This window comes from Amblyraja radiata, chromosome 9, assembly GCF_010909765.2.
Source record: "Amblyraja radiata isolate CabotCenter1 chromosome 9, sAmbRad1.1.pri, whole genome shotgun sequence".
In the NCBI taxonomy this organism is placed as follows: Eukaryota; Metazoa; Chordata; class Chondrichthyes; order Rajiformes; family Rajidae; genus Amblyraja; species Amblyraja radiata.
Genome location: NC_045964.1, coordinates 19,061,171 through 19,074,755, shown reverse-complemented (window position 1 = coordinate 19,074,755; position 13,585 = coordinate 19,061,171).

The following is a 13,585-nucleotide window of genomic DNA, read 5'->3' as shown; positions in this document are numbered from 1 at the left end:
AATCCAAAGTGTCCTGGCAGATTATGTGGAGAACTGCTGTGGTTCCACATGGAACTTCTGTCATTTCTCTGTAAAACCCAGGTCATTGATATTGATGGGAATGTATGCATTTCCTTGCAGGGATGTTCCTGTGTGTACTACTTAATATGGATGTGCTTTTCACTGTTGAGCAAAGTACTTTGCCAGAGATTGTATTTTGTTCAGCAACCTTATACTTCCATAAGTCACAATTTTAAACAACCAAAGGAATCAGCAAAACAGGTGTAAAACTCTGTAAAAGGAGAAAGTAAAGATAAATAAATTGATAACCTCAAAATATGACACCCATGAGAAACTATACCGGTCTTTATTTGAAAACAGTTGCTTTGATTGATTTTTGGGATAGAGTGTTTGCATATGATATGAAATTAAGAAGATTCTGTCTGGGTTCTCTGCAATTTAGAAAAATGAGTGGTGTTCTCATTGAAATGTGCTGAATTCTTAAGGATCTTAACAAGGTAAATGCAGGGATGATATAGGAGGCTGCTCTGATCCCTGTCAATGGGTGACAGGCCAGGAGAGGCCAATCCCCAACATCTTTAGTAACAGTTTGGTCCAATTAGCAGATATTGGTTGGCCACTTGAATCTTGTCAGCCTATAAAACCCTGGGATTCTAGTCAGAGTATAGAAGTGGAGAGATTCCCTGTTTGGTGCATTCCCTGTTGCAGGTTCAAGGAAGACTGAGGCACAGGAACAAACCTGAGACCACCAGCACCACTGTGTGGTCAATGTTGGGCTGCTGGGAAGAAAGCCTAGATACCCAGCGCCACAACTGAGGCTAAGAATGTGTGGCCAGAGAAAGCCTGAGATGGCAGAACCCCTTCCTGCTCATGGATAATTAGGGCCTGCGCCTCTTCAAACCCAATGCTGAGAAACCAGGAAGAAACCTGAGACTGCCAGTTCCTCCTGTTGAGGTAAGGGTGAACTGCAGGAAGAAACCTGGCGTCACCATGCCTCCTCCTTTGAAGACCAGGAATAGGCTGCTGGCACAAGCCCAAGATCACCAGCGCCATCACACATGTGCTCTGCCGGTGAGGGACCACGCCCCCCATGCAGTCCTAGACTTTCTTACCACTGTAAATTAAATATATGTGAGTTCACCCAAATTGCAAGTGTTGGTATGGAAACTGCTAAACCTGGTGTCAACCCCGATGCCACAAATGGAAAAAAATGAGTGGTCATAATCTTCAAATGAAAGGTTGACTATTCTTGACTGAGAAGAAATTCTTTCACTTCGATTGTTGTGAATTATTGGAAACCTCTGCGCAAGAGGGTACATTTAGAGATAAAAAGGATAAATTGGTACATTTAGAGATTAATTCAAGACTGAGAACAGTATATATTTTTTGTTATTCAAGGGTATAGAGAAATTATATTAATACAAAGGCAAAACATCATCTTAGTGAACGACCAAGCAAGAGCAAAGGGCCATATGCTCTTCTCCTGTTATTTAGGTTTATGGTCCCCTGATGCAAAAATATGATCATGGCACAGAAGCAAACTAAATACGAGTTTTTGTTGGAAAACAATTGTTCAATAATTTTGTAGTAGGACCAATATAATTTGCAATGTTGGACACTGGATGCAACCTTCTGGGATCTACGTAGCTGTTAATTCATTCGAAATAGATATCAAACAATTTAAGGACTCTAGGGGAGAAACTTCTAAATACTATTAAGCTAAAAGAAGATTCAAAATGCCTGATCATCGTCTCTCTGGATAAGCTGATTACTATCTCCAGATCTTCCCATTTCCTGATTAAAATTTTACTATTAGACCTTCTGCCAAACATGTCTCTTTCTCTTTGAAGCAGTTATCCCAAGCTGCTGACGGCATAGTGGGCCAAAATGCAAAACCTCTTCACTTGCTTATTGAAAGTAGTGTTCTTAGAGTTTTTTTTACATAGTGGGTGCCATCTTTATTTTCAGTACTATATATACTCTAAGAGTGCAACATTGGGAGCTGTCAAAATTATCAGAACAAGTTATTGGCTTGGTTAGTTAAATGATTAAGTAAGTAAGAAGGAACTGCAGATGCTGGTTTAAACCGAAGATAGACACTAAAAGCTGGAGTAACTCAGCGGGACAGGCAAGATAGCGGAGTCAGGGGATATGGGGAGAAGGCAGGAACGGGGTACTGATTGTGGCTGATCAGCCATGATCACATTGAATGGCGGTGCTGGCTCGAAGGGCCAAATGGACAATTGTCTATTGTCTATTATTATTATTATTATTATTATTATTATTATTATTATTATTATTATTATTATTATTATTATTTAGAGGTTGAAGACAATTATTTTTCTGAATTTTACATTATGCCTATGTTTAAATCTCAACTCAAAAGCTTGTCTATCACAAGTCAATTATATTGAAGATGCTCTTAGTCCAATCACATGAGAAGTTTGTTAATTTGGGGAGATGTGAATCTAGTTTGGAAAGATCAGAATTAATTTGTTAACTAATTACAAATCTAGCTTTTCATTGGCTTCTGATAGGGCCAAGAGGGTATTGAATATAATACTTAATGGATCTGTTTAAAAAATCGCTCATTAATTATAGGACAAGGTCTTAGCATGCTAAATAATTGCAGCTGTCTTGGAGAGTTGTCCCACAATCTCAGTAACTATCCCAGTAACATCAAGAAATTTCAACACATGGTTGGTAGATTATTTCCTTTTTATAAATAATCCACATATGTGTACACAAAACCTACTTAATCAGAGAGAAAGACAATCTGAACAAAACAGCAAATAAATTAAATATTTTTGTTACACGTTGTATTCAAGCTTCTGTTGAAACAGACGTGGATTGTAACGGCGTAGCTAAATTCAGCACAAGCTTCCTCCATGGGTACTTGCACCTTGTGTGGTGGTATGCTGTCGAGATGCCACCGCATTATAATTGATCAATTGTGGCTTTTCAACAAGTGTTTCCGATTAGTTTTGTCTCTGTGTCCTATCTTTTATAAAGGCAAGGCCAGAACTGTTGATCGTCAGGGAGAACAGATTGAAGTGCTGAGAAATGGTTTGCTGCTATTTCATCTCTGCGTTTGAATGAAGCATGGAGAGCGCTCCACAGATAATTGCTTTTACAGTGACCATGACTCAAGAGTTGTTTTCTTGCTGCCACATTAGACTCCTCGTCTTTCAACTCTGCTGCATGTAGTCCTGTCAAGGTCTTGTCTCTTACTCAAAAGAGACGGGTGGTGTCAATAAGTTATGCTCTGCAGTGCTGCTCACATTCCATTAATGAATACATTAATCAGAAAACATAGTCACAATGGCACTAAATGAATTCTTTCTCATCATGAGAAATTGATTTTCATTGCTTTTTGAGAATTTTATTGTCCTATCAGGGACACATGACAATAAATTCACGAGATTTCCTCCTGTGTACACACAGGCTGCTGCATATTTCCTATATTTCAACAGTGTTTACAAAGTATTTTTTTACTTTAATTTATCTACCAACTAAGTTTCAGTTTCCTATAATAAATAATAATGATGAGATACCCAAAGTACTCTAGGTGTCAAACTCTTTGGGTCTTCCTGAATTTGCAACTGTTTCGTGTATTCATTAAAGTCTGCCAGAGCATAATGTGTCAGCTGAGTGTGGCCGATTGATCACAGGTGCTGGCGTGATCAACTAAGCACTGGTCATGCGCGAGTGAGGGAAGAATGTACAATGATTGCAGATTTCATTGGACCTATACACACACCCAAAAAGATGCTGACGGATCATCCATTAGGGGGTTATTTCAGTGGTGCATGAGAATCCTCTCTAGTTTAGTTTGGAGATACGGTGTGGAAACAGGCCCTTCGGCCCACCGAGTCCATGCCAACCAGTGATCACCCTGTAAAATACTTCTATACTACACTCTAGGGACAATTTATAGAAGTCAATTAACCTGCAAGTCTTTGGAATGTGTGAGGAATCTGGAAAAAAAACCCATGCGGTCACAGGGAGAACGGAAAAACTCCATACAGACAGCACCCGTAGTCGGGATTGAAACCGAGTCTCTGGAGCTGGAAGGCAGCAGCTCTCCCACCGTGTCGCCCGATCCTTCAAAAAGTATTTTATAGAGCCCAAAGTTATTTCAATCCTTGAAATTTTTGCTTTCAGGAAAAGGAAGTGAGATTTAAACCCAGAACAAGTGTGCTCATCACTGACTAGTTTGCCTGCCCAGACTCTGTCAGAGGTATAACGTACAGTAGCTAGACACAAAATTCTGGAGTAACTCAGCGGGACAAGCAGCACCTCTGGAGGTCTGAAGTAGGGTCTTGACCTGAAACATCACCCATTCCTTCTCTCCAGAGATGTGGCCTGTCCCGTTGAGTTACTCCAGCATTTTGTGTCTATCTTTGATATATATCTAACATCTGCAGTTCCTTCTCACAGAAGAGGTATAACATTCCTGGTGGTTCTCTGCTCATCTTCGTTCAAGCAACATTTAGCTTGAATCTTCTAATGGCACCAGCAGCCGCCACTTATGGCTAATAACAGCTCTTACAGTGGGTATGATGGAATAAACCAATTTAAATTGATCATATGTATTTGGAAGTAGTGAGAGCTTTACTTAAATGTGTCCTCAAAACTTTGCTCATTGTCCAATGGTTACTGGTTACATTTTGGCACTGACAATAGCACAGACCAACATAGCAGTTCAGTTTATAGTCACATGTACCAGGGTACAATGAAAAGCTTTAGTTGGTAGATTTTGTAGCAGCTGTATCTTGTTCTGCTCTTGGGTTAGTAACTTAACATAAGGTTGGCTGAGACACGCCCACCAGTTAATGTTTAAATGCCTAACAGTCGGTCTGAAGAAGGGTCTCGTCCCGAAACATCACCCATCCCTTGACTTCAGAGATGCTGCCTCTCCAGCATTTTGTGTCTATTTTTGGTGCAAACCAACATCTGTAGTTTGTTCCTACACAGCTAAATGTAAGGTTAGCAGAGCTAACTTTACAACCAAAAGAAGTGTAAAACTACCTCATGGCCAATAAGAATTAAAGTGCTGATGACAATTTCTCCACACAATTGTATGGTTTCCATAAAGGTGAATCTACTTTGCAGTGAAATGTGCTATTTAAGTGGGGTTTTAGATTTTCATGCCTGGGGTCTGTAGTGGTGCAATATTATTTGGATTGGTATTTATATCGCATTTTTAAAAGCATTGAGGTAATTTATGCAAATTGCATTACTAATAACTGACCTGTTTTTCCGGAGCTTCCGCAACAACAGCTTCGTCCGCTGGACTGGAGGGCGGCAGCTTCGACCGCCCCGGGCCGCGGAGTTTGAACCGGCCCGTTCGCGGAGCTCGGATTCAGAAACGGGACTTGCTTACCATCACCCGGCGGGGTCACAACATCGGAGGCCTGGATCGCCTCAGCGCAGAGGGAGAACAAGGAGGGAAGAGACAAGGACTTAAGACTTGTGCCTTCCATTACAGTGAGGAGGTGCCTGGTGGACTCACTGTGGTGGATGTTAAATCTGTGTTTATTGAACGTTTTGTTATTTTATTCTATGTTATGACTGCAAGGCACAAAATTTCGTTCAGACTGAAAAGTCTGAGTGACAATAAAGGACAATTGACGACTTGATAACTAATAAGGGTTTTGAGCTTCAGAAAATTGAGTGTTACAGCTGTATTGTATTTGTTCATGCTATTTACAAATTAATAGAATTGGACAGTATGGGCAATCTTTAAATGACCACATTTTGTGAGTGTTAAGAATTGCCTTTCAATCATTTCCCTCTAAGTTTGTACAAAATGCATGTTTGTGCTGTTTGCAAGTTCCATTATTATGGAGTAGGTTGAAGTGTAATACATCCAAGTTTCCAGAGCCATGTGCTACATGTCCAGACTCCACAGCATCTAAAATATTCAATGTACAGATTAGTTTATTGAGTCAATAAGAGGGCAAATGTGCAATGTTCCCTGGCATTTTTGATGCATGTACTATAGACTCTGGCAATCGTAAGGAGCTGCACAACACCCACTGGATATAATAGAAATTTAATAGAAATTAAGGAATTTCAGGGCAAAGACCCAAAGTGGTCGCAATATACTTTTTATTATCTTTATTATTGTATGGTGAAATGTTAAAGGAATTATTGACTAACTGTCGCAATCAATTAGAAGCATACAACAGACTTGTGAGGAAAGGTTTGCTAAAGCATAACGCCAATAAATCACTTTTTAAACCGTATAATTTATCAGATGTCACATCTCCATTTAACTTCAATGTTGTATCTCAAAATTGTTATTTTCAGAGAGAAAATGCACGAATTAGCTTGGGAATGAGTAACACCCTGTTGAATGTTAAAACAATTGTGCAACCTGAAAACTATATGACATCAACAGCAACCTGGATGCAAGGTTTCATTTCTTCTTCTTCTTCTTTTCGTATCCATCTTGTTACAAATGTTGACATCGCCGTCATCATCCATCCTGAAAAGGATGCAAGCTTCCGGCAACAATCAGTGGAAGCCATCACTTGTCGCAATAGGTGGTGGTGGCAGAATTAGCTCAGGATTCTTCCAGTTTCCAGCCCCGCGACGTGGACGCTTCTGTTATGGGGCCAAGGTTTTACTAAGAGATTTACAAGGCAATTAAAGCCTTGTATAGCTTTGTGTAGCAAAGCATGGAAAACATCTCTTTTATATTGCAATGAACTTCTATTAGTTTCATTGTTTGCTTTCTGCATCTTCCTATCAATGCCGAGTAGAAAATCCTGAATCATGTCATGAAAAGTATCTTTCCCCAGCTTTGACTAGACAGTGGAAATACGTTGTATTGAAGTCATATATCTGACATTCGACAAGAAGTTTGTTGGGGAAGTATGTGTGATTTTTCTTTATAAATCTCAGATATGGGGAGGTTGGAGGTATTGAATGATGTCTTGTAGCATATCTATTTTGGTCAGCAAGTTGCTGGACGTTTTCATAAATAATAGAATGGCATCGTGACACAGCTGGTAGAGCTGCTGCCTCACATGCCAGAGACCTGGGTTCGATCCTGACATCGGGTGCTGTCCCTATGGAGTTTGCACGTTCTCACTGTGACCGTTGGGGTTTTCTCCAGTTTACTCCCACATTCCAAAGTCATGCAGGTTTGTAGATTAATTGACTGCTGTAAATTGCCCCAAGTATGTAGGGAGTGGATGAGAAAGTGGGATAACATAAAAGTAGTGTGAACGCATGCTCGACGGTTGGCATAGATTCGGTGGGCCGAAGGATCTGTTTCCATGCTGGATCACTAACAATCTCTAATAATAACGAACATTGGTAATGTGATTATGTAAGGACACCACTTACCACCAATTTCTGACCTCCGGTGTCGATTGGCAAATGTTACCACATTGTTTATGTACAAATTTATTAACATGAAAGGGAATTAAGAGTAGGGCAGAATTAACACTGGTACAAAACAACAAAGCTCAAGGATACAGAAGAGCTCCTTCTCGCAATCTTTAACGCACTACAGCATTAGTGTAGCAGCATTAGAAGCAGGAAAATGTAAGGAAAAGGGCTGAAGAAGGGTTTTGACCCAAGATCACATCTATTGCTTTTCTCCTGAACGGTGCCTGACCCGATGAGTTACTTCAGCACTTTGTGTCCATTTAAATGTGAAATCCAGGACTAGGGATTTGGATGGGGTTAAGGGTTATGGCTGCAAGAGAGAAAGAGCCAACTGTTGGGATGGGATGTTCTTTCAGAACATTATCTTGGGTTGTCCTTGCCCGACCGCGTTTGTGTCCCGGGGGCACCTCCTGCAGCTGACCTTGAAGGTGTTCGAGACAGAACCTTGGTCCCTCTCCCACCGTTTGATGTCGCCAGCGGCTCCTACCTCCTCGACTCTCAGATCTTTGAGGTTGAGCTCGGCGGTGTCTGAGCTTTCCGTGCAGGCATCAGCCCGTCGATCCTTCTTCACGGCAGCAAACCGGACCTGCCGCCGCATGTAGCCACGGGCGACCAGGTACTGGTCGTCGTTCCCCAGCCCCGCACGGCCCGTTTTTACCTTCTACCCAAAATCCACAAACCTGACTGTCCCGGTAGACCCATTGTCTCTGCCTGTTCGTGCCCCACCGAACTCATCTCCACATACCTTGACGCCATACTATCCCCCTTGGTCAAATCCCTTCCTACCTATGTTCAAGACACCTCAGACACTCTCCGCCGCCTCCGCGCATTCCATTCTCTAGGCCCTCACCCCCTCATCTTCACCATGGACGTCCAGTCACTCTACACCTCCATCCCCCACCAGGATGGCCTCAAAGCCCTCCGGTTCTTCCTCGACCAGAGGAGCAACCTATACCCAGCCACTGACACTCTCCTCCGCCTAGCGGAGCTGGTCCTTACCCTCAATAACTTCACGTTTGACTCCTCCCATTTCCTCCAAACACAAGGCGTAGCTATGGGCACATGCATGGGCCCCAGCTACGCCTGCCTCTTTGTCGGGTACGTCGAACAATCCCTGTTCAATACGTACCAGGGCCCCATCCCCGACCTCTACCTCCGTTACATCGACGACTGCTTTGGGGCCACCTCCTGCACCCGCACACAACTGACTGACTTCATCCACTTCACCACCAACTTCCATCCGGCACTGAAATACACCTGGACTATTTCTGACACTTCCCTACCATTCCTTGACCTCAGTATCTCCATCGCAGGTGATAGACTCCTGACTGACATCCACTACAAACTCACTGACTCCCATGGCTGTCTGGACTACACTTCTTCCCGCCCTGCTTCCTGTAAGGACTCCATTCCCTACTCCCAATTCCTCCGCCTACGCCGCATCTGCTCCCTGGATGAGGCGTTCCACACCAGGGCATCTGAAATGTCCTCATTCTTCAGGGAACGGGGATTCCCCTCCTCCACCATAGATGAGGCTCGCACCAGGGTCTCTTCCATACCCCGCAACACTGTTCTCTCTCCCCATCCCCACACTCGCAACAAGGGCAGAGTCCCCCTAGTCCTCACCTTTCACCCCACCAGCTGTCACATACAACAAATAATCCTATGTCATTTCCGCCACCTCCAACGTGACTCCACCACTCGCCACATCTTCCCATCTCCCCCAATGTCTGCCTTCCGCAAAGACCGCTCCCTCCGCAACTCCCTTGTCAATTCTTCCCTTCCCTCCCGTACCACCCCCTCCCCGGGCACTTTCCGTTGCAACTGCAAGAAATGCAACACCTGTCCCTTCACCTCCCCCCTCGACTCCATTCAAGGACCCAAGCAGTCGTTCCAGGTGCGACAGAGGTTCACCTGTATCTCCTCCAACCTCATGTACTGCATCCGCTGCTCTAGATGTCAGCTGATCTACATCGGTGAGACTAAGCGGAGGTTGGGCGATCGTTTCGCCGAACACATCCGCTCGGTCCGCAAGAACCTACCTGACCTCCCAGTGGCTCAGCACTTCAATTCCTCCTCCCATTCCCAATCCGACCTCTCTGTTCTGGGTCTCTCCCATTGCCAGAGTGAGCAACACAGGAAATTGGAGGAACAGCATCTCATATTCCGCTTGGGGAGCCTGCATCCGGCGGGCATGAACATTGAATTCTCCCAATTTTGTTAGCTCTTGCTGTCTCCTCCCCTTCCTTAGCCCTCGAGCTGTCTCCTCCCATCCCCCAGCCCTCGGGCTCCTCCTCCTCCTTTCTCCTTCCTTCTCCCCGCCCCCCCCTATCAGTCTGAAGTAGGGTTTCGGCCCGAAACATTACCTATTTCCTTCGCTCCATAGATGCTGCTGCACCCGCTGAGTTTCTCCAGCATTTTTGTGTACCTTCGATTTTCCAGCATCTGCAGTTCCTTCTTGAACGACCAGGTACTTTGTTGGCGGTGGCTTGACGGTAAAGTGGAAACTTTATATTCTGCACTGGCATGCATCCACACTCGGGGCATTTAACATACAGATGAGAATATGGATGGGTTGAGTGAGTGGGTGAAAGTTTGGCAAATGCGGTTTAATAAGGGAACGTTTCAGGTCATGCACGTCAGTGAAAGATTAAAAGGCAGTCTGCGAATTAAATCGTGACAGATTGTAAATGAATGGAGTGCAGAAGAATTGAAATGTTCTGGTACACGAATCACAGAATGATAGAAATGAAAGCAATTAATTAGGAGAGAAATGGCACATTGGCCTTGATTGTTTCAGAGTTGGAGTTTAGATATATGGAAGCATTGTTACAACAGTACAGGGGTGGTTGGCTAGGTTACACCTGGAGCATTCTGCACACTTTTAATCCCTTTATTAAAGAAAGAATACCAGCTATGGAAGCTTTCTGTCTCAAGGAGATTTGCTAGTCTGATTCATGGGGTGAAGTTATTGTTTTATCACTGGCTAAGGAAGTTGGATTTGTATGAGCTCAGTTAGGTACTTTGGTCAGTATGGATGAGCCGGGCTGAAGGGCCTGTTTCCATTCTGTATAACTAGAACTCTGTATTTGTTGGAAATTAGAAAATTGAGGGGTGATTTTATTGAAACAAAAGATCTTGAGGCAGCATGATAGGTTACATGTTCAAATAGTTCATGTGATAAGAAGGGACATCATTACAAGATAAAGGGGGTGATCAATTTAATTGAAGCTCAAATAAATGTATTCTCACAGAGGGTGATGAATCTCTGACATTCTATACCTTGGAGTGATGTAGAGGCTGATTATTGGAGATATTGGGCAATTCAAGGCAGTATGAAATTGTCAAGTTTATTGTCATACGCACAAGTGCAGTGCAGTACAGGTACAATCTTGCTTACAACAGTTAGACTCAGCCAAACAAAAACTTAAGGTATACACAAATTATACATGAGTTGCACAAACAATTCTGCAAGATACTAAAATGAGAAAAAGATTGCCAAATAAACAAGACATTAGTGCAAAAACAGTTAGAAAAAGACAAGCCCAGTCGTGCAAGAGGTTCACCTTTGTGTTCCATTGTCAAGGCAGGGTTAGCATTGTGTGGGTTGTTTCTGAACCTGGTGCTGCACAAATTCAGGTTTCTGTACCTCATGCCCTGTGGTGGCAACGTGAAGAGGGCATAGCCCAGGTACTGTGGTCCAGAAGATAGATGCTGCCTTCTTGATGTTAATGGTTTCAAGGGCAGGGAAGAGTAGTAAGGGATGGCTGGCTCCATCCTGGGGGCAGAGGTGGATTCATGCGAGGTGGTCTTGGAGGGGAGGATGCTCCTCAAACTGCGGAGCACCTTGAACATACAGCTCACCCCCTCCATGACACACTGGTCAACCTGACGAGTACCTTCAGCAAGACTGCTTCCACCAAGATGCAGTACAGTGCGCCACAGGAGATCCTTTTTCCCCTGTGGCTATCAAATTGTACCACTCCTTCCTGGGATAAATAAAGTTCTATCATATCATATCGTATCATATCGTAAAGGCCTGGGGCAGATTAACCATGATGGTATTCAATAGCAGGGCAGGGTTGAAGAGCAAGATGAGGTTTTCCTGCTTCCGTTTTCTTCTTGCAGGACACCTAGCCTTTGACCTGCTTTCATAGTCATAGTATATGTGGCTGGTTCTCTTGGCTTTCTGGTCCATGATGGCCCTCTGGATGTTAATGGTATGTGATTCCATAGTACATATCCCATTGAATATCATGAGTAGATTGTTAATAGACACAAAATGCTGGAGTAACTCAACAGGACAGGCAGCATCTTTGGAGAGATGCAATGGGTGACGTTTCAGGTCGAGACCCTTCTCCAGAGTGAGAGTCAGGAGAGATGGACATAGAGATATGGAAGGGTAAGGTGTGAAAACACAGATCTAAGGGAACAATGGTCAGGGTGAATGTAGAATGGTTCATTGTTTGAGTTGAGGTGACAGCGAGGCACACATTCAGTAAAGTTCCTGCCCCACTTGGGCATCATTTGCACGTCACGCAGGTGGCCGCGCGCTACTGCGCGTCACTGCCTATGCCTCCACGCCTCACCACGAGCCATGCTCGCATCACGATGTCGCGTAAATGAAGCGCAAATGACGACCAAGTGGGACAGGCCCTTAACATTTAATCAGGAGGACTGTGAAACTAGTTGGAGAATTAGGATTGGGGAGGGACAGAGAGAGAAGGAAAGCAAGAGTTACTTGATGTTGGAGAGATCAATCTTCATACGGCTGGGCTGCCCAAGCGGTTATTCTCCCTATGCTGGAGCTGATTGTTGCCTGGCACTTCTTGTTAGGTGGTGTGAATGTTAAGTGCCACTTATCCCCCCCCCCCCCCATACCTGAACATCATCTTGCTGCATGCAGGAGGTGAGGTCTTCATTTGCCAAGGAGTTGCAAATGGAATTGAAGATTGTGCACCATCAGTGAGTACCCCCACTCTGACCTCTTGAGTGATCAAAATCATTGATGAAAGTGAATGACTGACGAAGTGAAGGATTAGGTGCACAGTTACTCTCACACCTATCATTTCTGCCCTGTCAATGCCTTTGCCTTATAGCTGCTCCCTAGAATAACCAGCAGGATCTTTTCCAATGGGATTAGAATATCTAGGTTGGCTTTCAGTTCATTTTTTGATGCTGCTTGCTGTGATTACATTTCTCTCCAGCAATATTGAAGGATAGGTGACTGTGGGCGTTGTGTGATATGTCTGAGTGATGTGGCTGATTAAATAGCTGTTCAAGTGTGGGAGCTGTGAGACGTGGGTGTAAGGTTTCCAGTTGTGCCAAGTGTATGAAGGTGAGATGAAGCGCAAAACAGTAGGATTGGTGGAAATGGGTGATGAGGATGCAATTATTACACAGTGGATAAAACTAACTCTGCAGTTGATAGGATTTGTTTACTTTAGATTTAGTTTAGTTTAGAGATACAGTGTGAAAACAGGCCCTTTCGGCCCACCGGGTCCGCGTCGACCAGTGATCCCCGCACATTAACCCACTAGGGACATTTTTTTTACTTTAACCAAGCCAATTAACCTACAAACCTGTACGTCTTTGGAGTGTGGGAGGAAACCGAAGATCTCGGAGAAAACCCACGCAGGTCACGGGGCGAACGTACCAACTCTGTACAGACAGCACCTGTAGTCAGGATCGAACCCGGGTCTCCGGCGCTGCATTCGCTGAAAGGCAGCAACTCTACTGTTGTGCCACCGTGACTAACCTTCCTGACTTTTGTAACTAAATTTCTTCCTGCAGCACACCAAGGTTTGTGCAGCTGTACTATGAGCATAGACCTCCTTCGCTATGCCTTCCGACTGCCTCTTGCCATCCCATCCCACATTTTCCTCACTTCCTCCGTGATGGTCCAAGAGACGTCGCCTCCATTTTGCCTTTTCTACCAAGCACTCCAATACAGTAATTGAAAAGCAAAAAGGAAGTGCAGTGGTACAAAGCCATGTATATGAACAAAATGCCGGAAACACTTGGTAGTCTTGGCAGCATTTGTAGAGAGTGAAACAGAGTTAACATGTCACGTCAATAAAACTCCAGAGCCCTGCTTTGTGACTTACAACGCACTTTCTCACTATTCCAGTTCTGATTAAATATCGTTGACCTGAAACATTAACTCTATTTCTCTCACCAC